General features: G+C 44.5%; 1 protein-coding gene across 1 annotated transcript in view; it reads left to right on the plus strand.

Annotated features, from left to right (window-relative positions):
- GLI2 (GLI family zinc finger 2) overlaps positions 1-27216 on the plus strand; it is a 252068-nt gene that overhangs the window by 181552 nt on the left and 43300 nt on the right. The window lies entirely within an intron of this gene.

Here is a 27216-nt window from a genome sequence, read left to right on the forward strand (position 1 = left end):
CAAGAATTCTGTTCCAGAATTATCACGCATTTTCCCTCTGGAAAGAGAGCATTGCTCTTCCGAAGAAAAATTGGGTTGCTGAGCTTGGGCTTTATGATTAATATGATCAAAGCCTGACAGAGGGTCCCCCAATTCATCATGACCATATTCTAGCTGTCTCCTTTCTTGCCTGTACCAAATGTATCTAATTACATGAACACTGCACAGCAAATTAAGTGTAGTCTCATTTGTTGTCAACCACAGAGTCTTATTATCTGCCTGCTGCTTTGTGTCAAAGGTTTGTTTCCTGACTGCTCAACGTGACATGGCTCTATGTTCCCTTTCATCACTCTTTGCATATAACCTAATGAGAGTGAGGGTTAGTTCATCACAGCTGTTGGGGAAGGAATCAGCAGGGATTCAACAACAGAGGTGGTATGGACGGAGCGCAAGGCTCTGCTTTCTGTGCTTTCCTGTATCAGTAAAATGACCCTAAATCAGGCCAATCCACAGAGGCTAATTTTGTTGCATGTTTTTAAAAAGCTCGTGTCATGGGTGACAAGTGGGTAGCAAATAAGCAGATTTGCATAGCAGTATCTTCAGTTGGGGAAGAGGGAGAGAATATAATGTTTTTAATGTTTCATAGAGGATTCTTAGGAAGGATGAAATTGTAAAGTTACAATTTACCTGCAGTATAAAGTAAGCAAATTAGGCAGTCTCTAAATTAGTCACATTGGATTAGATTTCTTAAAGTTATATCGAGAAGAGCTGCTTAAAAATCCAAGACAATCTATATGGATTCACTGTCCACACCTGGTCAAATGGGAAGGTTAAAATTTTCAGTATTGGCATAACTCTTTTCCTATACTTGTCCTCTTTACATTATTGGTCAAACCCAAAGTAAAAGCAGTAATAAATACAAATGAGTGAGCTTTCTTCATATTATTTTAGGAAAGAATTGAGTTATTTTCTAAAAGAGGAAAAATATTATTCTTTTTTTTGAGAGAGAGAGAGTCCAAGTCTCAAAAAACAGTTCTTTTTGATGGGCTGCCCCTGGGAAAGGAAGGAAAGACAACCCAAAGGATCCCCCTTGGGTTCCCCCCCCTTCATTCCTTTCCCAAGGGGCACCCCCTTAAAAAGATTCTTGGAAGCAGACAGCAGAGAATTCTCCGATAGCTGCTTCCGATTCTGTTTTTAAAGTGGTGCCCCCTGGGAAAGGAGCAGGAGGAGGCAGCCCTTCACAGATCCCCCATTCGGCCTCTATTTAATGTAATGGAGCCATGGAGTGAGGGGAATGGCAGATCTTTTCCACTAGGCTTTTCATCTGAGTTGGAAAAGAATTTGGGGGGCTGTAAAGTTTGCCTCTCCTTGGAGGCAAGCTTTAATGAGCCCCTTAAATTTGTTTCCGAACTCAGCAGAGGAGAATTTCATTGGCATCGCTTCATAAGGGTTTACTTTTAAAAGTTGCCATCATTTTAAATGGTTCAACATTCTCCAGTTTAGTCAAGAATATTAAAGGTCTGTATGGTATAGCAGTTAGGGTACTGAACTAGGTCTAGAGAGGCTCGGGTTCAAGTTCCCACTCAGTCAGGAAATTCCCTGGGTGATCTTTGAGCAGTTCCCCATCTCTCAGCTTAACCTTCATCACAGAGTACTTATAAGGACAAAATGGGGAGAATGGAAATGGCACACATAAATACTTCCCCCACCCACAAGCTGTATGGTGGAAAGGTGGGATAAAATAATAAAGTATTACAATCAGTAGGTATTTATGATAGAAATTTCCATGCTGCCAAAACATTTTTCAGCCAACCAAATAGAATACCATAGAAAACTAGAAACACGGAGGTTCGTTAAAATTGTCCCAAAGTTTCCTTCCTCTTTCATGCAGCCTTGAATCAAAGTGATAATATCAATTTGTATCAATGGGTTTGTCCATTAAAATCCATCCTAAAGCATGTAGGACTATATCCCAGGCAAAAGAGTACAATTATTTCCAGATTCAGTGAAGTGGTATTAACTGCTCTCTTCCTTTTCCCACTTTTAGTTTACTTTTCCGACTCAAATGGTATTTTCCCCCCTCAAACTTTTGAAGAAAAAACCCTAACTCAGCTAAAAAAATAAAACAAAAAGCTGCTGACAGTCCTAGAGCCCAGAGGGCTAACATGTATAAGCTCCATGCTAGATCTTGACTTAGCAAGACACTTCTTCAAAGCAGTTTCTTTCCTGTGGTTAAAAGTTGTCAGACGCTGTGAAATATAACAAAGAAAGGTAGCATTGTTTGTAGGCTGATGTCCCGGCACGTTTTAGGATGCAATCTCAGCACTGTGGCTGTTATTTAGACAGAATTACAAAGCTGTAGAACCGCATGGCTGGTAGAAGTCCTCTAGTCCACAGAGAGGGGCAGAGGGTCTCTAAATGTTATGATAGTTTTCTTGCCCCCAATCAATAAAACAGCAGTGCCAGCCTCCCCAGATAAAAAAGAAACACACAGAGGCTCATCTTGGAACATATTCTCTTGTCCTGGCCTAGAAAAAAGATCTGACATCTTTCTAACCAAATAGACACTTTGTGGATCAATACCTTCTGTACGTCTTGCTTAGATACAGTATTTTTTTTCCTGCATGGCCTGCAAAGAAAAGCTGAAACATTGGAGCAGTCCTTTCAGCTTCACCTATATGAACCAAAGGGCCCCACTATTTGGGGGTAAACCACAAGTGTTAATTACTTGTGTTAATAAGTGTTATAAGTGTTAATAAACCACAAGGCTTAATTACTGACTTTGGGAAAGTAATATAAAACGGATGGATTATTCTCTAAATGTTCTGTTCCTTAGGAGAGCTGTGGGTACTTCCCTTCATACTTCCCTCTCTAAAAAGCAAAAAAGGGTCAAAGTAGAATGCACAGCATGCACAACACAGCCCTATTATTATTATTTTTTAAATGACCAGGGAGCAGAAAAGCAGGGATCAACTCTCGCATTGTGGTTCTGCTCCATTTTGTTGCTCCTGCGGCTGCTATTTTAGAAAGTCCAAAAACAACGAGGCCACATTCTTCCATATAAGTTCTGGTTGGACCACTGGATTCCCAATCTGTGGACCACACGTGGTCTGAGACCCTGAGAAGTGGTCCATGAAGCACCTTCGATCACTTCCACTGTCTCACTGAGTGAGCACTCTCCCATGGACTACCAGAGAGGGCAGAGAACAGACTGCCCACAGCTGCAGCAGGCAACAAAAGCAGCAATCCAAAAAATCTTCTCTATAAACAATAAATCTGATATAGGTCTAATAAATCTTCTCTAATTATTAAAAATTTAATTGTATTTTTTGTGTGCAGGGTGTGGGGTTGGGGTTGGATGTGGTCCGTGATGATTCCAATTTTAGCTTCAGTGGTCGGCAGGTTGGGAACCATTGGGTTGGACCTTAAGGAAGAGACAGAAGAGTAGAATTACCCAACACATGCTTTAGAAGTTTCTGAACTTTCAAATGAGTGTGTGAGATTAACATCCAACCAATTCTAGTATCTCTATGCATGTCACTGCTGCTCAAGACTTACCGGCTACTGTGCTGTTAGTGGTGGGCCACAGACCATTGGAACAGCTGTGGCCATGGTGGCCTGTCTGATATGATGGCAGAATATGAAGCCCTGGTTTCCTTGCATTTTCCCCCTCTTGTAACAGAAAGGTAACACTATTTCACTATTAAAAACAATGTAGGTATATTAGTAATTAAAGACTCAATTCCTTTAAGAACAGACATGGATATTGGGGCAATTAAGAGAAGCTATTCAAGGGGCAATTCATCACTAAGCCCCCCCCCCAGCCAGGATTAACAGAAAGCAATAAAAGAATTAAGCCTAAAAGCAATAACCTTTCAATTGAATTTATCAAGAATTTATGGTGCAGTCCTACACACGTCTACTCAGAAGTCCCATTGTGTTCAAGTGAGCTTACTCCCAGGAAAGTGTGGATAGAACAGGAGCCTCACAGCCCATTCCTAAACTGTGCTAGCCCAGCCAGACTGCATGGCCTGCGTTGCATCCGGTGCAGTTTAGGAGGTGGCTGGAGGTCTCCTTGGGGCAAGGGGATATATTCCTAGTATATAGACTCCTAGTAAAGTCCCATCTGTCTCTATGAAGCTTCTCAGATCTGCACCAGCTATATCAATGGCACAAATCTGGGAAGCCTGAGTAGGGCTGCCCAGCCTGGGAAGTGGGGTTAGGATGCAACATGCACCTATGCCAACAATGCCACCCTCTCCTGGGCCTGATCCCCCCGTTCCACACTCCCTTCCTAGAATTGCCCCTTCCTACCTGCAAATCACCCTCCTGCCACCCTGTCCCACCCACCACACCACCTGGTGCAATCATGCCTATACTAGCCAGCACAGGGTTGGGATCTGGTGCTGCCAAGCCAGTACAGGCTTTTGTGCTGGCCCAGCCAGCTCTCAAGTGGGCACAAACATGCCACCATCTGTTCTACTACTTCTTTGTAACTTCCAGGGGCATACAGAGCATTAGAGTCTCTTTTCATTACTGATTGCTGTTGTCTATATAGCATCTTAGCAATTGGAAACCATCAATTACAGGAGATGATCTCTCATATTTGGTCTGTGGGAATGAACAGAAGCTTCTGCATGGCTAATTAGGCTCCACTTCAGCCTTGCATCCATAGACTTTCCTTGAGATTTTTCTAATTGGAGCTTTTATTCTCCAATCCTATCCAACTTGCTAGCACCAAAGCAACTGTAAGGGAACCAATGTTCCCTCCACTAACATTCCTGGGGGGGGGGGGAAACACTATGTTTCTTCAGGCACCTGGCCACTAGTGGAAAACAGCCCCTGCTCCTTATTTTCAGAGTCAGTCGCAGCTGCAAAAGAATTTGCATGGCTCTGAAGGCGAGGAGTCGCTTTACACCAGCGGGCAGGTGCCTGAAGAATCTTAGTGTTTTGCCCCCCCCCAACCAGGAACACCAGTGGTTGCCTCCTACCTTAGTTCTCCTAGCTTGAGAAGGCCTCTCTAATTGCTTCGCCCTCCCCCGACTGCAGGATGCAGTGCATGCCCCATTGACAAGGCTGCATCAGCGCTGGAAAGTTGGATAGGTTTGGGTCTTTAGTGAAATCATTAATGAAATAATTTCATTAATGAAATCAAAAAGAGGCATTTCTGTCAAAAAAAAAAAAGATGGCAATTCTATTCTCCAGAGGCAGGTTAAACACACACACACACACACACACACACACACACACACACACACACGTGTGCCATTAAGGTCACACTGTTGAAGAAGGAAGCCCATGCATCAGTTTAATGTTATAACATCTACTCCAACAAAGCCTCAGTGTTCTCTCTTATGTACTTTTCTACAGGATTTTTTAAAAAAACTTATTGGCATCTTTTGATTGATGATTCTGTGCTTCTTCAGAATTGGAGTTTTTTCTAACCAAGCAGCTGGATGAGCAGGAATTTGTCCTCTTGCATATATTATACATTTTGTGAGTTTGACCAGGCAAGTAGATCACTAACTTGAGTCTTTTAAACTATTGAAATGGACACTGCAAATTTAACTGGAGTGATGAATGCCCCATTTCCCCCCTTATTTTTTTTTGCCTATTTTTTCCTTATTTTTGAACACTTCTCTAACTCCCACAAAGCCCCTATGGAGGTTCAGTGGCCTCAAAAACTGCTGGCAAACTGGCTTATCCTTTGTCCCTTGTTTGAAACTCCATTACTAGCGAATGGAGCCACATGACTCAGGGGAGTGGGAAGGGTGGTGGGAGGGCATGGGGAGGCTGGCCTGGGTAGGGGAAGGGTGGGGGAGGGTAGAACAAGGGAGGGACAGTCCCGGGAGGGGATGGAACCAGCAGAAGCCTCCTCTGCCAAATTCTATCCCTTGTGCCAGGCTCCCGAGCTGCCAGTGATTTATCTGGCACTGACTCGAGGAGCTCCATTGAGTAGGCTGGGGCTTTACTTGGGGTGACAAATGTCCCCTTCCCCCAAGGAGATCTCCAGCCTGCTTGTATCCAGCACAGGATACAACAGTGGATGTTTAGTGCCACTGCTTTTGTGCTGGATAGGATTGGGCCCTAAGTCTTTAAAATTATGGCAATAATTGTTCAAAACTCTTTCTCACTGTGTTTGGAAGATAGACAGAATTACCCTTCCCCATCACAGATAAGATGTAACTAAGATGAACAAATTGACAAATCAACAGTGTGAAAAGGTGGAATTCATTGTATTTAAATTGCCATATTTGGGGTTTGAGGTCAGTAGAAATAGGAAGATTTCTAGGAAATAGGAAGAAAGTAGAAATAGGTTTAAAGTCTGTACAATAGTAGTGATCTGTGATTTTCTATCCATTATTTGTGAATCCCAAACCTGGCAATAGTCAGATTTCTACATTCTATAGTTATCTTTGGTTTGGTTATTTTTTTGTTAAATACATTGTAGCAGTGAAAAAGACTGAGAAGTTACAGTACTCAATGCTACATTTATACTGAATAGTGTACTGAAAGTGGGCAAAAGTGAACTAAAAATCATATTGGGTATACCCTAGTAGTAATATGAGAGGCAATGAAGGATTCGGTTCTCTAAAGAAGTTGCTTACTCTGACCCTAAAGTGAAACCAAAAACTCAAGAGTACAAGTGTTAATTTGTGGCATCAGTCAGAATTCACAAAGAACTGTGGGATTAACATTCTCTGTATCTTTCAAGTGTACCAGTTTTACAGCTGCTGTGTCTGCATTCAAAAAAAAATGCATATTAATGCCTGATGTGTACAAAATTGGTTTCTAAAAATATAACTTACTTGCCTGCTATGTCTATTGGCTAGAACAATATTGCTAGTCTGTTTTGAGAATGAGATCTCACAGCTTGGCTCGCGTGCCATGACTGTTGAAATTCTGAAAATGTCTATATTTTTGAAGTGAGACATTCTGTGACACTAAAAATATACAAATAGAATGTGAAACTGGAAAATGAGTTTTAGATGGTTAGAAAAATGTGTTTTGCAGTAGCCTTGTTTCTTTCATGGAGTATTCCAGCAGAGCCAACTGAAATGGCAGGGTCACTACCCTTTGTTTATTCAACTTGTATGCCATCAATCAGCCTCTGAAGGACGTGGTCCTCTCCAAAAGATCTTCATTCAGTTCTATGCTTCAAAACATTGAAAGGAGGAAGAGATGAGTCAACCCAACTGGGACTGGACCATGTGGTTTGAAAGATTCTACATACTTCAGTCTAGAATCCTAGACCACCCAAGTGGCTGGGGTTAAATCAGGCCTGATTTGACATACGCCTGGATCTGAATGGCCTGCCAGGACTTTGCTCTACAAAACACACTCTTGAAAAGAATCAACAGAGAGAACTGGGTGCCCATCAGACTAATACACTTCACATCTGCAATATTTTTGGGCTGCTCCAAATTCTTTCAAATAGAGGTCTAGATGCCTTTAATTTGATGCTAAACCAGAGATGCCTGGTTTTACTTTTCATGTGCCAGAAACTCTGATTTGGCATAAGATTATGCCTTGCAGTAAATTGCTGTTTTAACAGTTGATATTGAAATGGTCTGATAACACAGCAATGAGGTATGGTATGTTTAGACTGCATTTCCTAAGCATACTTACGTGGAAGTAAGTCTCATTGAAATCAGTGGGATTCACCTCTGGGTAAATTTGGAGAGAATTGGGTAGTTGTTTTTTATGTTATGGTGGCCTTACAACATCCATCAGATCCATTTAAAGGGCCATCTGTAACTTGATTCCTGAAGATTCTTTAGTTTCTGTACAAGCCGAATGAGGGTTAGGGAGTGGCTGACCAAGTTCCTCACCTAAAAACCTCTAATAAGATCCCACAGTTTGACCACATGTTCAGAATTACTGCTGCCAGAGCAGTGGGTGCAAACTTGTGGCTAATAAACAAACAACATAAAAAGGCCACTTTCAAATTTGTTTTTACATTGTGGCCAAACTTTTAAATCTCTCATCTTACTTCATCAGCACTATGCTTTGATCTGTTCTCAGGTACCTGGACTTCAGGTACATGGGCTTTACCTTGTAACATAACTTCTTATATTTTAGGTTCATCCTCTTTCAAGAGGGTTTATCACTGAATGCCCTGAAACATAAAGTAACTCAGTGAAGAACGATAAGAGATGTACGTAACAGAAAAGGGTCCAAAGGTCTCAGACCAACAGTCTGTTCTGTATGATTTTCTTCTCTGTGCCAGTGACAAGAACTGGACTTGAAGGATGCTTCAAAAAGAATAGGACAACCATTAGTCTCCTGTTATTTACTTCTGATTCAGAGCCCAATCCTATTGACCCATTGCCAGCCCTCTGCGGGTGCTGAGTGTCGCAAAGGTGCTGCCGGCTCAGTGCTGGCTTCAGCTTCATGCCAGCCTGCACTGAATCAGTGCCAGCCAGAGGCTCATCACACACTGCCCAGAGCTCATCCCTTGCTCCAGGTGGCAGAAAGGTGAGTGGGGGCAGAGGGGAGGTGTTCTGGGGTGGGGGGGAAGGTAGGGCATGGGAAGGGAGCAAGGAAGGAGGGGGGCAGGATAGACAAAGCTCTGCTCCGCATGATCCAGACTCCCGCGTCAGGCCACCCTGCCCAACACTGGACCACTCTGAGGTGGCTAAATAGTCTGGCATCCCAATCCAACATGTGGCTTCTTTACTCTGCACTGGCTAATAGCTAAATAGCCCCTTCCCCGATGAGCTTTTCTTTCCCCAAAGAGCCGGCAGCAGCTGCCCAGCATCCATTAGATGCAGTGGCAGCCATTTTGGCACCGCTGCTCCTCTGGGTGTTGGGCAGCTCAGGATTGGGCTGTCAGCAATCCAGACTTTAGAATGCGGCTCAGCAACCTTCTTCTGCATAGGGGCCAGGCATTGTGTCTGTCAATAGTAAGAACTCACACGCATTTGATAGGCAAGCATGAACCTCCCGATTAGACCATAGTGCTAAGAAAAAAGAGATGGATACAGTGCAAAAAGACACATGCCCAGGAAGAGAATGATGCTCAAAGAAAGCTTCTGCCCTTGGTCTGCTTACACTGCAAGGCTTACAAAGATCCAATTACAAACCTGCATTCTTTTTTTTATGACCATCACAGGTCAGGTGGATATATATTTTTGGGACTACAGGCCAGATGTGACCTGTGGACAATAGGTTGCCGATCCCTGCCATAGAGACATGAGCTGCACTGTATCCCTTCCACAAGTGGTGTGCAAATACAGAAGCACCATGTGAGTTTTCTGTCCTCTGCACATGACTCCATGCACAGAAGAGATGGATTACAACCATGATTTTTATTATCATTTTCTTTCATTGGGCACAATCCAGCCAGAATGAAGCACTTTTAAGCCTCACTGGTTTAAATGAAAGAGTGAAGCATGTTCTTAATGGAGGAAGCATCCCCTAATAAAGCGATGAGAAATAGTCATGAACATTCACATATTATAAAGCTCTTACAGCTCAATCCTATCCTTGACCAGCCTGCATAGTGCAGTACCACTGATGGTACTGTACCAGTATCATTTTGCTGCATGCTGCAGGCCAGCTGGGGACCCAGTCAGCTGTGAGAGGTCACAGTAATTTTTACTTATCTCCTCCACTGCTACCTGATCCCCTTTGGGACTCCTCAAAGCTACACCAGCTCTTTGGTTGTTGTTTCTCTGAGGAGGCTTCATGGTACATCTCCAGGAGGGAGGTGTAGGATTCAGCATGTGCCAATGCTACCAAGATTTTCCCCTGTCCTGCCCCGATCCACCCCTCCAATGCCCCCAAACTCAAATGCCGTCAAACTGATCTCTGACAGCCAGAGTCTGGGCTGCTGCCAGCAGCATGCAGCCTTCTGGGCCACATGCTGGTGGAAGCACTCCCTAGAACAGTGGATGAAAATGCTGGGCCAGCAGCATTCTTGTTTTCCTCAAATTCGTCCATAGTTCCGAGGAACCGTATCAAATAAAGCTCTAGAACTTAGAGACCTCAGGGCTGATTGTTCATTTGAGGTTCCCTTTCTCAATGTAACCAGTCTCAATGTCTTTTTTTCCCCCTCAGTTGCAGTGTAGTATTTGCAAATGTTTGAAAATCATTTGTTAAATGTAAATGTTAAGTGTAAACTGTAAATTTCTTCTCAAATTAGGTAGAAATGCAATGCAAGCATATCCCTGTTCAGCATTTTTCTGATCACAGATTGCAGAAAATTAAACTGGTGAGGGAAAGCAGTTTCATGACTGTGCTAATACTCAGATTCTAGCTGGCTTCCTTAAATCCATACTCAAGCATCTGTTTATCATTGGCTTTCCTCCTTGGTAGTATAATGCGGTCTTCAGGTATGCCAGATTTCTCCTATCTAGGCCTGTGCATTTTTTATTTTAATGTAGTGCTGAGCTGAAGTGTGTGTTTTATTTTCTCTACCTAAAATGTGTCCCTTTTTTGACAGTTTTTGTGCCCATTTTCAAATGGGCATGAAACTGTTCTCAAGAGGGTGTCAGGAAAAGGTAACACGTCCCTGTTGCTGCAGCAACCACGCTGACACTTTCTCACCCAATCAAGTCACATATAATTGACTAGTTGTGGCAAATGTGAACTGGGAGGTGCATTTGGTTAGCAACGTACTGCAGTACTTTCAGTGCAATGTGCATTCAAACGGATATCCATATTCAAGACAACTAGTCATGAATTGCATGCCACTAGAATTTGATCAAGGCAAAAGTCTTGCCATGTAGCAATGATGGGCAGATTAGAACCATCAGCACAAGACAAGGGGCATTGGCCTAGTTGTCTCAGCAACTAGGGCATGTTTTCCCCCTTGCATTCAAAGTGACAGCAATGCAAGGACATCATTTACTCTGAGTTATGTTTTCACATAGTAGTGGAATCTGATTAGCTACATGACATTATGAGGTCATCTGTTCACTATATGATTTCTGATTGGCTGGCATTAAATGCCATTAAAGTTCTTTTGAGTCACAAAACTTATATATAAGAAGCTGCCTTCTGAGCTAACCATTGTTCCACCTAGCTCACTATTGTCAGCATTGACTGGTAGCAGCTTTCCAGAGTTTCAGACATGGGTCTTTGTCAGACCTATCTGGAGATGTCAGGGATTGAATCTGGGTCCCTCTAAATGTAAAGGATGTTCTCGCTCACTGTTCTACAACCCTGTTCCTCCATAGTAGTAAATCAGAAAAACAGTGACTGAAAAATGGGCATGAAGCACTGTGGGGTAAAAGTCGGGGGGGGGTGTTTTTTGGCGAACAATCATATTGGAAACTTGCATAAGCTTTCAGAACCAACCATCCAGTGCTTTCAATGTGCCAGACTTACAGATTAAAATAAAATGAGAGGCTGACTATTTTTAAGATGTGGGTCTTTCTCGCCTCCCCCCCCCAAATACAAATTTCTGTCAGTTATAATCTATGTCATTTTTCCACTGACCAATTATTTATTCAGTGTCCCAAGCTTGCTAAAAAGAGAATGAAGTCATTCAAGCAGGCATTCTATAAATGCATTTTGCCTCCTGCAAAAATATCCTTACACCTCTTCAGCTTTCATTCAGCTGCTTCTTCAGATACCATTGTGAGTTGATTTTAACACAATTCTTCAACCCCATGAGGTTTTCTGGTATTGACTAAAAAGCAATTTTCCATTCCCATCATATGGTTGCACATCTGTTTACATCATCCATAAGTTCTAAACAAACACAAAAAGACAAACTGAAAATCTATGCATGTTTACTCAGAAGTAAGTCCACTGTATTCAATGGATCTCACTCTTAGGAAAGTATGTGCAGGTCATGCCTTGATATCCACTGGGGTTCCGTTTTGGAACCCTTAGTGGATTATTAAAAAAAAAATCAGTGGATACCAAATCAGTAGAAAAATAGCTTTAAAGATGCACTTCCTGGTTTCTTGCCCTTCTGTTGTCACACCAGAATGCACAGATATAGACCAGTGGTTCTCAAACTTTTAGCACTGGGACCCCACATTTTAGAAATACCGTTAGCGCTGTGCGCGCTATCAGCCATTGCCCCGCCCCACCTCATGCGGGCAGGCTGAGCAGGCAGGCTCCCATTGGGTCGCGCAATTTGGCGTGGTGCGGGCTGAGCTCACGTGGGCAATTCCCGCCCGCAGGAGCTCAGTCCAGGGAGCAGCAGCAACCCCACCCGCCCTCCCTTTGCACAGTCTGAGATTAGCTGGTCGCTCTTGCAGGGCCGGGTAGGAGTTTTTTGCTGGCAACTTGATTGGCCGTAGGTGTCAGTTTTTTCGCCTACCCCAGACTGCTGTATTGGGAGGTGTGGTTCTGATAGGTTCTCTTTCCTCCAGTCACTTGGTGTGATGCATGCGGGGCAGGGTAGGTAGGGCAACTCGGTGTCCATCCAGGGCAGCAAGGTCAAGGGAGGCGAGCCAGAACCGCCCACATGATGCCTAGCCGGCTCGAAGAGGTAGGCTGGCAAACCCCCCTGACTGGTCTGGCTACGCTTGCATGGTTTGCCCAGTGAGCCAGCTGGCCAGCTCCCCTGCCCCCTTTGGGGGTGACGTAGACAGGCTGTACCCAGTCAATCGACTGGTGGCAGCCCGAGTCAGTTGGTTCACCCTTGAGCCCCGGGGGGGAGGTAGACGGCTATTTCCCCAATTTTAGGCCCCCAATAGATGGCTATTCCCCCAATTTTAGGCCCCAGCACGCCGGGGGGCTAGCCCCCTGGACCCATCTAGTCCTGCTGTTTTGTCTTGTTGTTGGCCCTAGTTCAGGGGTCGGCAACCTTAAACACTCAAAGAGCCATTTGGACCCATTTTCTGGAGGAAAAAAAACCTCAGGAGCCACAAAACCCTTTTGACATCTAAAATGAAGATAATACTGCATATATAGTTTTTTCACCTTTATGCTCTTATAGGTCCCATTTTTATAATGTAGCCCTCTCTTGTAGCTTTTAGTTAGTTTTGTCATACATTCTTGTCCTGTGTTTTCAGACGACTGATCCTCTATGGTGTTTTGCCTGATTCCAAGGCCATTCTCTGCCTGGAGAATTAGGCCCACTTTAAGCAAATTAGCTCCCCTTCTTTCCCCCAACAAATGACCCTGGTTCTGCCCTGCAGTCCTGCTGGACCCCACCTCCAGGGTAGCTTGCCTGTTCAACCTGCAGAGGTCCTCTCTCCTGCCAGCAGCCTCCCACCACTACAGCAGACCCTGGGTCCTCAGCAGGTCTTGGGCACAGCAGCCACTCACCAAACTCCAGTGTCTCCAGCAGTCCATTAGTCACAAAGTCCGTCAGAGTATCCAGGGCAGAGTCCAAAGTCAATAAGCCAAGTCACAGTCCAAGATCAGATTCCAAAGTAAGTCAGTCAGAGTATCCAAGTCAAAGTCAATAAGCCCAGCCAGTCTTGTCTCCTCCCTCCAACCTGCACTTCTTCTACAACCCACACCCCCTTCCTCAGGTGCTCCTTATATCCCTGAAGGCCCTATTGCCTTCAAGTGGCTGCAGTTGTGCAGCACACTCTGCTGGATGCCCAGGCCTTACCCTTAAAGGGGCCACTGCTGACACCACATCTACCTCCTCACCAGATCTTCCAGGATTCCAATACATATGGCGGTTATGACATCTGCTTATCTTACATGGATACTAAAGAACTCCCCCCACCTTCCAGAGGCACCCTGCTGGAAGGAAAAAAGGACACAGACCTTTTTGTGGTGGGGAAGAGAAGAAGCAGAGCTGGGGGGAAGGTGGGGGGGCAACCACAGGCCAGATTCTGCCCTGCCCTCCCTCCCTCAGGCTGCAACCCTCTCCACACTATCCTGGGAGTAAGCCCCATTGGCTACAATGGGACTTCTGAGCAGACAAGTTGGTTGGAGCTCTCAGGCTGCAGTCCTCTCCACACTTTCCTGGGAGGAAGCCTCACTGACTACTTGAGAGTAGACCTGCATAGGAGGGGGCTGAGGCTGCAGCCCTCCACACCTTCCTGGGAGGAAGCCACACTGACTACAGCTGGGCTTACTTGTGAGTAGACCTGCACAGGAGGAGGCTGAGGATACAGCCCTCCACACCTTCCTGGGAGTAGCCCAGGGACTACATTGGGGCTTACTCTGGAACAGACCTGCACGGGCTCCCACTCACCAGTCCTTATGCTTGGCCTTGAGCAGGCTTCAAGGCTGCCATCCCAGGCACCCTTTCCTGGGAGTAAGCTTCATCCTCTGTAATGGGGCTTACAACTGAGTAGACACGCATAGGAGCAGGCTCCACGGCTGCAATCCCAGGCACCCTTTCCTGGGGGCAAGCTTCATCCACTGTAATGGGGCTTACTACTGAGTAGACACACAGGCTGTCTCTTCTGCTGTGGAGGAAAAGCCTCTCCTTGCACTGAGTGGGGACCTGCTCAGGGAAAGGCGGGCTGCAAGGGCTCGAAATGGCTGAGGAGGAAGGCGGCTCAGGATTGGCTGGTGGTCAGCCAGTTAAGGGCCCTGAGCCATTCCAACAGAAAAGCCAGGAGCCTGCTGGATGCTGATTGGCTGAGCCTGCTGGAGAGTTGGGGAAGGGGAAAAACAGGGAGCTTAAGCCTGCAGAGCAGGCAAAATTGAAAAGGGAAATCAATGCGGGGCAGGTGGGGGTGAAGGGAGAGGAGGGCAGTGAGCTCAGGCGGTGGAGGAAAGCAACCTGCCCTCCCAACACAGGTGCCTCCTGTCACACTCTTTGCCACTTTCACCTGGAGGAGCCGCAGCAGACAGCTGAAAGAGCCACATGCGGCTCTAGAGCCGCAGGTTGCCGACCCCTGCCCTAGTTCAACCCAAGAAACCTCAGCCTGGCGTCTTATTTGGGGGGTCAGGGGTAATGAGAATCTGTCAGGATCCACCAGAAGTGATGTCATGACTGGAAGTGACATCATCAGGCAGGAAGATTTTTAACAATCCTAGGCTGCAATCCTACCCACCCAGCAGTGAGTCCCATTGACATCCCTCTTGAAGAGAAGGAATTCTGAAACGGGATATGAAGTTGCATGTGGAGTAAAGGGCAATTGTTTTAAAATGTTACCTTTTAAAATAAGGGCTGTGATATACACTGTATAAACTGTTGTGGAAAAGAATTTTGAAAAAAGTTGAATTCTGAAAGCTTCTGCTATTATATTCACACTAGACGCTGTTCCAGAACCACCTTTCAGAGCGCGATACCATGGTCTTTCGAGACTGAAGGTTGCCAACTAGACTCTGCTATTATAATATTTTTTTAGAAGGATCTGGGCAAAGAAACCAGAATAAAGCAAGAGGACCCCCCCCCCTTTTGTTTGTGCACTCAGATTTCCATCTCTCTTTGTTCCCCCACTCCCCTCCAACAGGCTTCTAGAAAATCTGGCTGGCTCCCACTTTTGTAATATATATATATATATATATATATATATATATATATATATATATATATATATATATATATATATATATATTTTACAAAAGTGGGAGCCAGCCCACTTCTGTATAAGTGGACTTATATATATATATAAGAACCTAGTTAGATTGGCTTAATGTTACTGGCAAATGTCTAATGTGTTAGGATTGCAGCCAAATTTTTCTTTTAAAAATGAGTCATATTCTACTTTAAAGTTGAAAAATGATTTTTTGTTTTTGCACTCCAGATTAAGCATGCCTTTAAAAAAACTTGCTGAATGTTTTATGTAAAGAACATACTTTATAATAGCTATTTGGCTCACATAGGGGTTTACATCATGCGACATGCTGACAGCCTACCGTAAACATTATGCTGTCAAAAATAAGCCTTCTGTCCACTGCTATATGGTAAAAATCATATGGTGTACGTCATAGTACGTAATTTCAGTAAAGAGGGCCCCAGATTCGGGCTATTTTCCATCCCTCTTTCAAACAAACACAAATTCAAGGACATGAACATAAGAACATCAGAAGAACCTCCTGGATCAGGCCAAGGGCCCATCTAGTCCAGCTTGCTGCATCTCACAGGGGTCCGCCACATGCTTCAGGGAGTACACAAGACAAGTACCTGCATCTGGCATTCAGAGACATGTACATTCAAACTTATTTCAATCTAATATGCCCCTGAAAAGCATTTGGGAAGTGTAACTGGGACAAAATGTTGCTTCTGATGCTAATGAGGCTTTCTTGGGTAGAACTCTAACTGTCCCCCAAGAAGCACATTATTTATTTATTTATTTATTTCAGTTTTTACCCTGCCTTTCTTGCTAGAGGGCATGGGCATGGGCAGCCCAATCCTATATTCAGCAGCACTGCCAGGTTCAGTGGTGTCAGAACAGCTACAGCTCTATCCAGCTGCACCATTGGGGCTGCTGGAGTTCTCCTTGGGGGAAGAGGACTTTCGTCCCCTTCCCGCGAGAAAAGCTCCAGGCCCAGTAATGGGGCTTCTCAAATCTGCGCTGGCAATTTGCCGGTGCAGACTTGGGAATTTCTGTGTCAGACTTTGCAGCCTGATATGGCAGAGCAGGGCTCTGCCAGTCCCATCCCCCTCCCAGGCTGGTGCCTCTCCTGCCCCAGAATGCCTCCCCCCATTCCTGAAAGTCTTTATTGCCGCCCTGAGCTCTTCCCTTGCTCCTGGCAGCATCCATCCAGCACTGGGCCCAGCGCCAGCACTCCCTACATAGAGGGTGCCGTAAACATGCTTTACAGTACGTTTATGACACCCAGCACAGGAGCTCAGTGCCAGCACTCAAAGCCCTCAGGATTGGGCTCTCATGCACTTATGATCTACATTAGCGCCTTATTTGATTCCAGGTTCAGTTCAAGATGCTGGTCAATGTATTTAGAGCCCTAAATAGCTTGAGGCCACAGAACCTTAAGGATACCTGCTCCTGCATGAGTATCCTTTTCAATATTCAGGACAGACTCTGCTCCGCATGCTGCTCTGCTGAAGGCTGGTTAGTGAGTGCAGGAAAGGGTATTCTCCATGGCAGTACCCAGTACCCCCAAGAACTTCATGCACCCTCTTTATCCTTCTTTGTCTTCAAAAGAATCTAAGATTCATTTGTTTAGTGGAGCCTTTGGAATAAGGTGTGGAGTAAGGATGTTCCATCCCTCCCGGAACTGTGATTTTATACTGTCTAACTCTATATTTTGTGTGGGGGTTTTTTGTTTGTTTTTGTGTTTTATGTGTTTTATTTTTTTTTAAATTGAAAACATTAGCCACTTTGAGGTTGTATGACAAAAAGTGACAAATATATTCAAATAAAATCAGTACAATGCCAGAAGATCTGTCTGTCTCAATGTGAGATCCAGTTTGGGATGTGTACAGACATACCCATGAACAGAAGCAGATGCAGATTTGAGGGCGTCACGGGTTTTAGCCTGTGGATCAAATTCTGATTTCCTTGTCCTCTTTGCTTCTCAACTACCATGCCTCAGGTGGGCTGCCTGCTTTTATGTGTCTGCAAAGCCTGGCATATTAATCTGATGATCAATTGTAGATGTCTTACACAGTTTCTAAACACTATGCATATTAAATTGTACTTATCTCACCCTTTTAGGAACTGTGAGACAGTGTACAATTTAATAAGCAGAAGTTATCAGCCACTACTAGAAACAAAAGCCATCTTTAATATGTTCTTTTGCCTTAATTTGGGATCCTGGAACACAGGCTGTCCCCTGGGACCCTAAACACTCAAGCCAAAATGGCTTCATAGAAGAATGCTCAAGCCCCTGAAGTACTGTAGAAAATCCAGATATCCTGTTAAAAAGCCTGGAGACCAACATACCATCTGGTCTGCTGCAGTGGAAGGAAAGAGAAGCCAGAAAACTGCTGCCTGTTCTTTTTTTCACTGGACACTTTTATTCTGTAATAGTGTCACTCTTGCAGTTCAATCCAAGCCCTAAAAGTAGCACATTAAAAGGGGGGGGGCATTGTGTTGGGAAATGGTACTTTGAAAGACTGAATGAGGCTTAGGCACACTGCACCTGCTCTTGATGTACCCAGTGTATGAAGTGGCTTTGTGCTGACTCAGACCATCAACCCAGCTCTGCTCACTCTGGCTCACAGCAGCCTTCCAGGAGTTCATTCTAAAGGCTCTTTCAACCCTGCTTCTGTAGATTGCAACAGCAGATGTTTAGGATTGGACCTGGGGTCTTCTGCATGTGCTATTACACAGAGTTACTGGCCCTTTCCAAAGGTGCAGTTGGCCATTTTGTTAGCTGTGCTGTGGAGTGAGTTGCAAGGCCACTTGAGTGCAGGGAGGGACTTCAGTGGTGGCGGAAGCAGTAAGAGCAGCAGCAGTGTTAGAGCCTGAAAAAATTAAATTCAGCCGTTTCAAAGTTAACGTTTAGTGGACCGGCTTCAATTACTTGCCTGCCAGCCTTGCACATGGATGGGAAAATGTCATAATTCTGTGAGCCACTTCCTACGTTATTATTGCAGTGTAGGTGCTGCTTTGTTGCAATTCCTTCCATGCCACTCTGAGATAATGTGGAAGAAGCAACCACCAGAGTCACTTCTCTCACTGGCATTGCCTTCCTGGGAGCTGTGGTGAAACCGGCAAGAGAAGTAACCATGTCAGCCTTTCCCACGTGACCTCAGGGTTATTACTTTAACAGTGCAAGAGACTCCCACACTGCTGAGCTAAAAAAGGAACAGGAACTTTCACAGTATCACATGTTCAGGCACCTGGGATTTTTTTTCAGTTCTAACAATTGTATACCGATGGATGACAATAGTGGTAGCAGCAACATCTCCACTAGAACACAGTGGTTAAGAAGCCTGATATAATCAACTCTCTAATCTGTCCAGCTACAGAAGAAGAAGAAGAAAAATCTGGATTTAAAACAAACAACCTGTTAAGTAGCCGGCAATTGAATTAACCAACGTGGATAGTATTGTATTGTTGTGCCTTAACAAAGTCCATCTGTAGTTTGGTGTCTCTTTGTAGACACAGTTTTATAACTTAATTTCCCTACCCAAACATCAGTGTTTACTTAGTAAGAAATCTGCTCTTCGTCAACTTAAAACAGTGATTTCTTTATTACCACTCCGCAAAGGGAATAACAGACTAGGGTTGGCATTGAAGCAAGTCTGGTTGAGCTTACAACAATGTTGTAATGGAAACAGGGTGATCTTGGGGTCACACAGAATGGGAATTGTGTATAGATATGCGTCTGCATGAGAAGGAGAGGCATGTGCTGAGAGAATGAGGATGATGCCTGGTGGAGACCCCTGCTTAGACAACGGCGCACTGTTATCATTATAATGGAAGAGTTCTATTAGAAGGAAGCTAGGCTCATATTTAAGAGACAAAGACACAGCCCAGCCCAAGTTAAACATTTCTGACAGTCCTCTGGATTTCAGCGGGGAGAGTGAACACAAACTTTGAAGTATGCCTCTTTTGGAATACATTAATGGCCCAATCCCATGGGCCCATTGTGCTGGCATACTGCCAATTACAGAGGCCCCACCGCTGCTGCCTTTAGCACTGCAAACTGAGAACCTTCCTGCCACATCTTTCTTTTGTGAAAACTCTCCTCACTATTGCCAAAAACAAATACAGTAGGTGCTCAATATCCGCTGATTCTGAGCCCATGAATTTGATCGTTCATGTTGTTCAAATCCATGGATTTGGGCCCAACGTGGACCTGAAGTCCTGCGTGGCTTCCCCAGGCCTCAGGATGCCTCATAAAGCATAAAAATGTCACTTCCAACTTTCCCAAGAAACCGGATGTTCTGTTTTTTTGCCTGAAACGGGCATTCTGAGGATCGGGAAGGCCATGCACAGCCTCACTTGCTCTCAGATCACCTGACCAGACCAGGACCTGACCAGAGCACAACTTCGGTTGAGTTCAGAGGGTCCAGGTGGGGCCAAATCAGTGGATTTGAACATTCTGGTATTTGCAGGGGTTATACAAACAGAGCCTACACATATAATGAGGGCCCCCTGCAGACAAAAATATTTTTGACTAGCAAAATGCCTTGTTATCATCATGGAGTGTGTGTGTGTGGGTATGTAGCAACCCAATCCTACCTAACCCCATGCACTGATGCAGCCACATCAATGGGGCATGCACTGCATCCTGACTATTTTGGGTCCTGGAGGCCTCCTCGAGGTAAAGGAACATTTGTTTCCTTACTCTGGGGCAAGTGTCTACTGCCCCAATGGGTCTACTTGGACCTGTGCCAGCTACTTTGGTGGCACAGGTCCAAGTGCACCAGAGTAGATGGACTGAAGCTGGGAAGGGAGATAGGATATTGGTACTACCCAAGCCGCCCATACTGCCCACCTCCTGCCTGCCCCCCCCCCCATGACTTACTAGTGCCAAGACTCATTGTTGAATCACTGGAATGTGGCCCTGGCTACTTGCTGCTTGCAGTGGCAGCCAGGCCAAGCTGTATAGCATGTTGTCTTTTGTGACAGCCATAAAGTATGCAGCACTGACAAACACAAGTTCCAACAGCACAGAAGCCCATTAGAATTGGGTCCTATGTGTACAGTATACTGGAGCCTCATGTTTTCAAGGAACAATTGGTAGATGGTACAGTATAGTCCATGCACAAACATATTGTGTCCCACCATGAGATTCCTGTGAGGACCAGTTTACCCAGATGAAGGCTAGAAGGCATATATTACCACACGGCAATAGTATCTCCTAGTGCAACACTTTTACTTCTTCCCTATAGGAATGAATGGTAACCTTTCAGTTAAATAGGGGAAAGTACGGTGAGGCTAAAGAACACCATGAGGATGGGAGCTAAATCTGTTCCTTTGCTAACAAAGGGCCTGATCCTACCCAACTTTCCAGTGCCGATGCAGTCTCAATGCAGCCCCGAGGTAAGCAAACAAACATTCCTGCACCTTGAGGAGATCTTCATAACTGTTTCCCCACAGCAGGGTGCAGCCCCCACCCCATTGGCACAGCTACATCAGGGCTGGAAAGTTGGATGGGATATGGCCCCCGACCATTACAAACCATGCCTGTTCTTATCTACATAGTTCCATCCTGGTTTCGGTTTCTTGGCCACACTAGAGGATGACAGAATGTTGGGAATCAGCTTTTATATGTACAGATTTCTTAAATGGACTTCACAGATGAGAAAAAGAAAATCTGCTAATAAGAACTTATGAGTTGCCAATTCAGCCAACATTATTGTAGAAAGCTTTGCGAGAAAGGTAAGGCTTACAGGACTTAAAATGAAAAAGTAAGATAATTAGATAAAAGAGGATATTAGGACCTGAAGCAGAATGTTTACTTCCTTTGATGTAACATGGAAACATATGCCTATAAAGTGGGCTCTGAGGCATGTTAAACAGGAACAAAAATCATTAAGTCTGAATCAAAGTTTTGTCTTTACCACATTAATTTAATTTGGTTTCAAAGGGCCCTGTCTCAATTCTAATTTCTGTCCTTGGTAACGCTTGTTTTCTTTGTGGCCTGCATTGTTGAGGGTCACCTTACTGATCCAAATTACAGTACTTGGCATCTATTATTTGTTCTGTCAGGCATGTTGGGGGCTGTCATGTTTGAGGTCCTGGAGAAATACATTGTGAGAGACAGTTATCACAAAGGAGTTTTACAACCAACAGGTACACGATCAGGCCCTCACGTCTTGTGACCCATCAAGCTAAACACTGCATGGTGTCTCATCAAGGCATCAATCAACTTGCTTTTCCTGCCTTCTTGAAACTTGGAACACTCAGAACAGTGAAAACAAAGTGATTCTCAGGCACTCGGCAGGCCATAATACATAAGAACATAAGAAGAGCCCCACTGGATCAGGCCATAGGCCCATCTAGTCCAGCTTCCTGTATCTCACAGCGGCCCCACCAAATGCCCCAGGGAGCATGCCAGATAACAAGAAACCTGCATCCTGCTCCCCTCCCTTGCATCTGACATAGCCCATTTCTAAAATTAGGAAGCTGCACACACACATCATGGCTTGTAACCTGTAATGGATTTTTCCTCCAGAAACTTGTCCAATCCCCTTTTAAAGGCATCCAGGCCAGATGTCGTCACCACATCCTGTGGCAAGAAGTTCCATAGACCAACCACACACTGAGTAAAGAAATATTTTCTTTTGTCTTTCCTAACTCTCCCAACACTCAATTTTAGTGGATGTCCCCTGGTTCTGGTGTTATGTGAGAGTGTAAAGAGCATCTCTCTATACACTTTATTCTTCCCATGCATAATTTTGTATGTCTCAATCATGTCCCCCCTCAGGCATCTCTTTTCTAGGCTGAAGAGGCCCAAACGCCATAGCCTTTCCTCATAAGGAAGGTGCCTCAGCCCAGCAATCATCTTAGTTGCCTCTTTTGCACCTTTTCTATTTCCACTATATACTTTTTGAGATGCAGTGACCAGAACTGGACACAATACTCCACATGTGGCCTTACCATAGATTTGTACAATGGCATTATAATATTGCTGTTTTGAATACCTTTCAATACCTACAATACCTTTCAATACCTCAATACCCACACTTCAAGGCTATATTAAATATATGAAGTGACATCACAATCAGTTGGGCCACTGGTCCATTTTAGCACATTACTGTTTACTCCGTCTGCAGCAGCTCTCCATGAGTTCTGATAAGGGGTCTCTGATAAGGGGTTTCACAGCCTTGCTAGTTGGAGATACTGGAACTGAACCCTGGAAATTTTGCATATAAAAATATGTGCTTTATCACTGAACTATGGCCCTTCTTCCCAGTGCAATTTAGAGCCCAATCCCATGTGTGTCTACTCAGAAGTTGGTCTCATTATACTCAAAGGGGCCTACTCCCAGGTAATTGAGAATAGGATTGCAGCCTCAGTGGATCGTAAGTTCTACAGCTCATGCACAGAGCTGTACTCTGTTCTGATCATAGAATTATTAGTTCTCAGTGGGATACACTTCTGTGAACAGGGATATTTGCTGTCATGGATTTGAATATTGTCTTATTTCCCAACTGGGATTTTTACTGTTCACTATACTGCAGAGCATTTGACATTGACCATACAGCATAAATTGGGACTGGTGCCATTTTATGCTGCATCCAAAATTTCACAGATGTTAAGAACATTTAACCTGGTTTCTTTCTATAGGCTGGTTTTCCTTAGCCTGCAAACATGGAGGGAGTTGATAGTGCCCTGGAAAATTGATGACAGTCCTGATGCCCTACTGATTATATGTGTCTGGTGTCAGCTCCTAATATATATCTCTGCTAGTGCACCATTCCTGCACACAGCAACTGCTGAGCTGCCTCCCTTTCCTTTGTCTGTGGAGGAATGTACATCAGGCCCTAAGTCAGTAGGGTGGCCTTCAATGTTGACAGTTAGGTGAGAATGTGGGAAAACCAGTAAGGAAAACTATTGACAGCTGGTGAAATAATTTGAGACCCTCTCTTCTCATGGCTGCAAATTATACTTAAAGCAAGACACATCTCTTTTCCTGTGATCTTTCTTTCCCAGGCCCCATACCTCAAGCCAGTGAAATCATGGCTCATCCAAAACCCCTAGAATTAACTGCAGACAAAGGTCCCAGTCCTATCCAACTTTCCAGTGTTGGTGTAGCTGCAATGCATCTCCAGGGAAAGGGCATTCCCTTGTCTGGAGGAGGCCTCTGTCACTGCCCTCCTACCACAGGATTCAGCACATGCCCTGTTGGCATGGCTGCATCAGCACTGGAAAATTGGATACGATTGGGCCCATAATCTCTAGAAATGTTTTGCCTGCACCTCCATTGGTTTTGACCACATATCACAATGTATGATCTGACCAAAGCTGTTTCCCAGCAAATACCTGTTTTGAATAAATTACTGATAAGTAGCCAACTGACCTATATTTCATTGCCATGCCCAACGAAATTAAAACAAAAATACTTTTTCAGTTATTGGGCCTGCCTTTGAGCACAACTATACATGGCACGGGAGAGTTACATTTTGTTCTTTAAATAGCTTCTGTGGAAGAGGAATCAGATGGGATTACGGTGCTGAGGGAAGGAGGTGGGTGATGACCTGTCCCACAATACCACCTTCCCATTTCATATCCTTTCCCTGATACTGCTGTTTCCCTATAAGATGCCTTCTCAAGGGATTGAAGATCGTGTGGGGAGAAGATCTAGGGGAAGATTTCTATGAACACTCATGGGAAAACATTTGGCACAAGAAACCGTTTAAATCAGTAGCAGGACTGATCAGTAGCAAGAAAGCTCACTTTAATTTAGCCACAGATGGTACTGCACCATATTCATAACATTAGTCCCACCCATTGGAGAAACTGGAGCACAAGTGCTATACCACTTGCTACAAGATACATAAGCACCACATGTGGTAGTTATGTGACCAGGTTGCAAGTTACTGGGAAAACCCTTTTTTTGTAAAGATCTTACTGGTATTGAGCATTCATATCACCAGACTGGTTCTTCTGTTCATCTTTGAGGGAAATCATTCCAGTTTATAAAAACTTTATATTTCAGTTAGTAGCAGCTAGATTGGAAATTGTGCTGCACAGAAAACTGGACTCCATACCCTTGGTTGAGAATTGGTATGCAAGGGTTGGGCAGACTTCCTGGGGAAACCTGATGGCAAGGGGGTCAGTATGAAAGAGTTATAAATTAGAGTTATTGTTTTTTCCTAAAACATCCCAACAACCCTCACTAGTCTATGGTCTGGAATCAAAAGGAGCAGAGGCAGAAAAAAGGTTTATGCTAAAAGTGAACACATACCAGCTGCATGGTTAGACCTTCTGTGGGGCTGTCCATTCTGAGGACAGGATGCTTGCAGACCTTTTTTGATAAGAGTAGTCAGTGAAAGCCTCTCAAATGTTTCAGGTGCTGCTTCTTTCCTCTGTATTACATTTGCAGGTATTTAGAGCAGGTGCTTCTTACTTCTTCTGTGGAGTTTTCTCAATGACTTTTCTCAGTGACCACAAAGTATGAATGTGGGGATGCCTGACACACACGACCACTCCTCCCAGTGCAGCCTGCATTCAAGCTAAAACCTTGATCCCAGCCTTGCATTCTGCTTTTTGACCAGCATAGAGCTTATCTGTTCAGAGTGGCGGAAAGAACTCACCTCCTTCCACTATAAGTCTAGGATGAAAATGAAAAGCAAGCCCTGGATATTGTTAATGTTGGCCTCCTAGTCTGATCAGAATAGACTCAAAAGGGTCATAAACCAAGTAATACATAGTTTCAAGCCTGCATCAAAGGCATTCACAATCCTGTTGGGAGAAACTGTGAGTATTGATGGAAGAGGGAGCTTATTGTGTATGTAAGAGAATTTCTTTCAAGGCTTATGCATTAAGTCAGGCTCCATGGGTCAGAGTAGTCTGGGACTGCTTTTAATTTATATTCCACCCTCTCTCACCTCCCCCCCCCCCATGGCCCCAATGCAGTTACACACTTGAATTTAGCCTTCATCAGCATTAAAATGTCAGATGTTTTCTTAATGACATCACTTCTTTTATTTTTAATCCCATTTCATTTTTTCCAGATGGAGCCAGAGATTATTCGTAATGAACTCAAGCCAAATCTGAAACACAAGCTTTGATTCACTTTGCTCATTTCTCTCTCCCCTCCCCACTATCCCCTTCCACCAATATGAGTTAAATTGGAAGATTTTGCATAGCTCCCTTATTATCTGCATCCTTTCCTGAAACAGGAAGCTTTGGCTTTTGCTGAACTTTGCATACAGTTTGCTGGTGTAGATGATGGAGGGCACCAGGACACAGGTTGTGTCTGTTGTCTTGTGTGCTCCCTCGGGTATTTGGTAGGCCACTGTGAGATACAGGAAGCTGAACTAGATGGGCCCTTGGCCTGATCCAGCGGGACTCTTCTTATGTATGTTCTTATGATGTCACAGTTTAAATACTGGGGATGCTAACGCACTGCATGTCACACATAACATGTTGTTGGCATCCTTCAGTTTCGGAAGACTATGGTATCGTGCTCTGAATAGTGGTTCTGGAACAGTGTCCTCTCCAGTGCGCAAAGCCTGGGTAAAGTAGATATGGAGGATAGACTGTTACCCATGCAGCAAATCCCCCCTCTCCACGTTGCTGAAATGGTCCAATGGAAAGGCAGAGGCCAATACGGTTGGCTCCAGCGACGTCGCAGGAGTTGCCAGAACATGACTGTGTTCAGCCATGAACTACCTCAGGGACTCCGGCTCCGGATTTTGCCTCAAGGTTGACTCCTGAAGCCTTTTCCATAACTGGATATAGCCACAAGGCAGTGGAGGTTTGGGATCAGAGTTTTCCTTCTCTCAGATGAGCTGCCTTCCCAGGCTAATGAGTCCCATCTACCCGGTGGCTGTTTAGTCGCCTCTTACGACAAGTACAGCCAAACTGAGGGCCTATTCTTATCCCCCAGCCCCCACACATAACATATGCAGGCCCCATGCCATTAAACAGAGCATTCTGAACACTGACTAATCTCCCCTTTAATTGTGCTAACAAAATGGACATATAGGCAGAAGTTGGAAATCCTCATGAAATTCTATGCCTTCTTTCCACGAAAGGTAGTTTATTAAAAGGCTTCATTCTTCCCATTACACCTAGTGCAACATTATAGAAACATCAGAAGAATCCTGTTGGATCAGACCAAAGGTCCATGAATTTGGGTGCAATCCTAACCCCTTATGTCAGTGCTTTCCAGCACTGACATAAGGGCAGTGCAGCTCTGAGGTAAGGGAACAAACATTCCCTTACTTTAAGGAGGCCTCAGTGAGTGACACCCAACTGCAGGATGCAGCACATGTCCCATTGGGATCGCTATGCCAGTGCTGGAAAGCACTGACGTAAGGGGTTAGGATTGTACCCTTAGACTGTTTCTCCTTCAAAACCATCTAAGCTAGTGGCCCTCACTACTTCTGGTGCAGTGAGTTCTGTACATTATCTATTTTTTTGAAGAAAGAATGTCTAGGAAAATATAGAGCTTGTCAAGGCATGCCCAGTGGTAGCATCCCATGCTCCCAGGCTAGCTTTGGCTTGAGAACATCATCACAAGTGCCTCAGCTTTCACTTCTTTTTTAACACCCAAACCAAAGAGCTCCTGCAGTGAGCTTGACATTCAAGGGCAAGCCACACGAAGGGCCTGGAGATGGCTGCAATCTGTAATCAGCTTAATTGCTAGTTTAATCAACAAAAAAGGTGTTGCTGATTAATGAGCAAGTAGCAATGCTAATTAATAAACCAGAGGATTGGTGTTAAGGACTCACATGTTTATTTTGAGGTTCTGTTGGTTCTAGTGTACTACCATAATAGGGAAAGAAGAAAGAGAGCCTTACCGTCTAAAAACGTGTGGTGG

This window comes from Tiliqua scincoides, chromosome 1 (genome assembly GCF_035046505.1).
Source record: "Tiliqua scincoides isolate rTilSci1 chromosome 1, rTilSci1.hap2, whole genome shotgun sequence".
Classification (NCBI taxonomy): Eukaryota; Metazoa; Chordata; class Lepidosauria; order Squamata; family Scincidae; genus Tiliqua; species Tiliqua scincoides.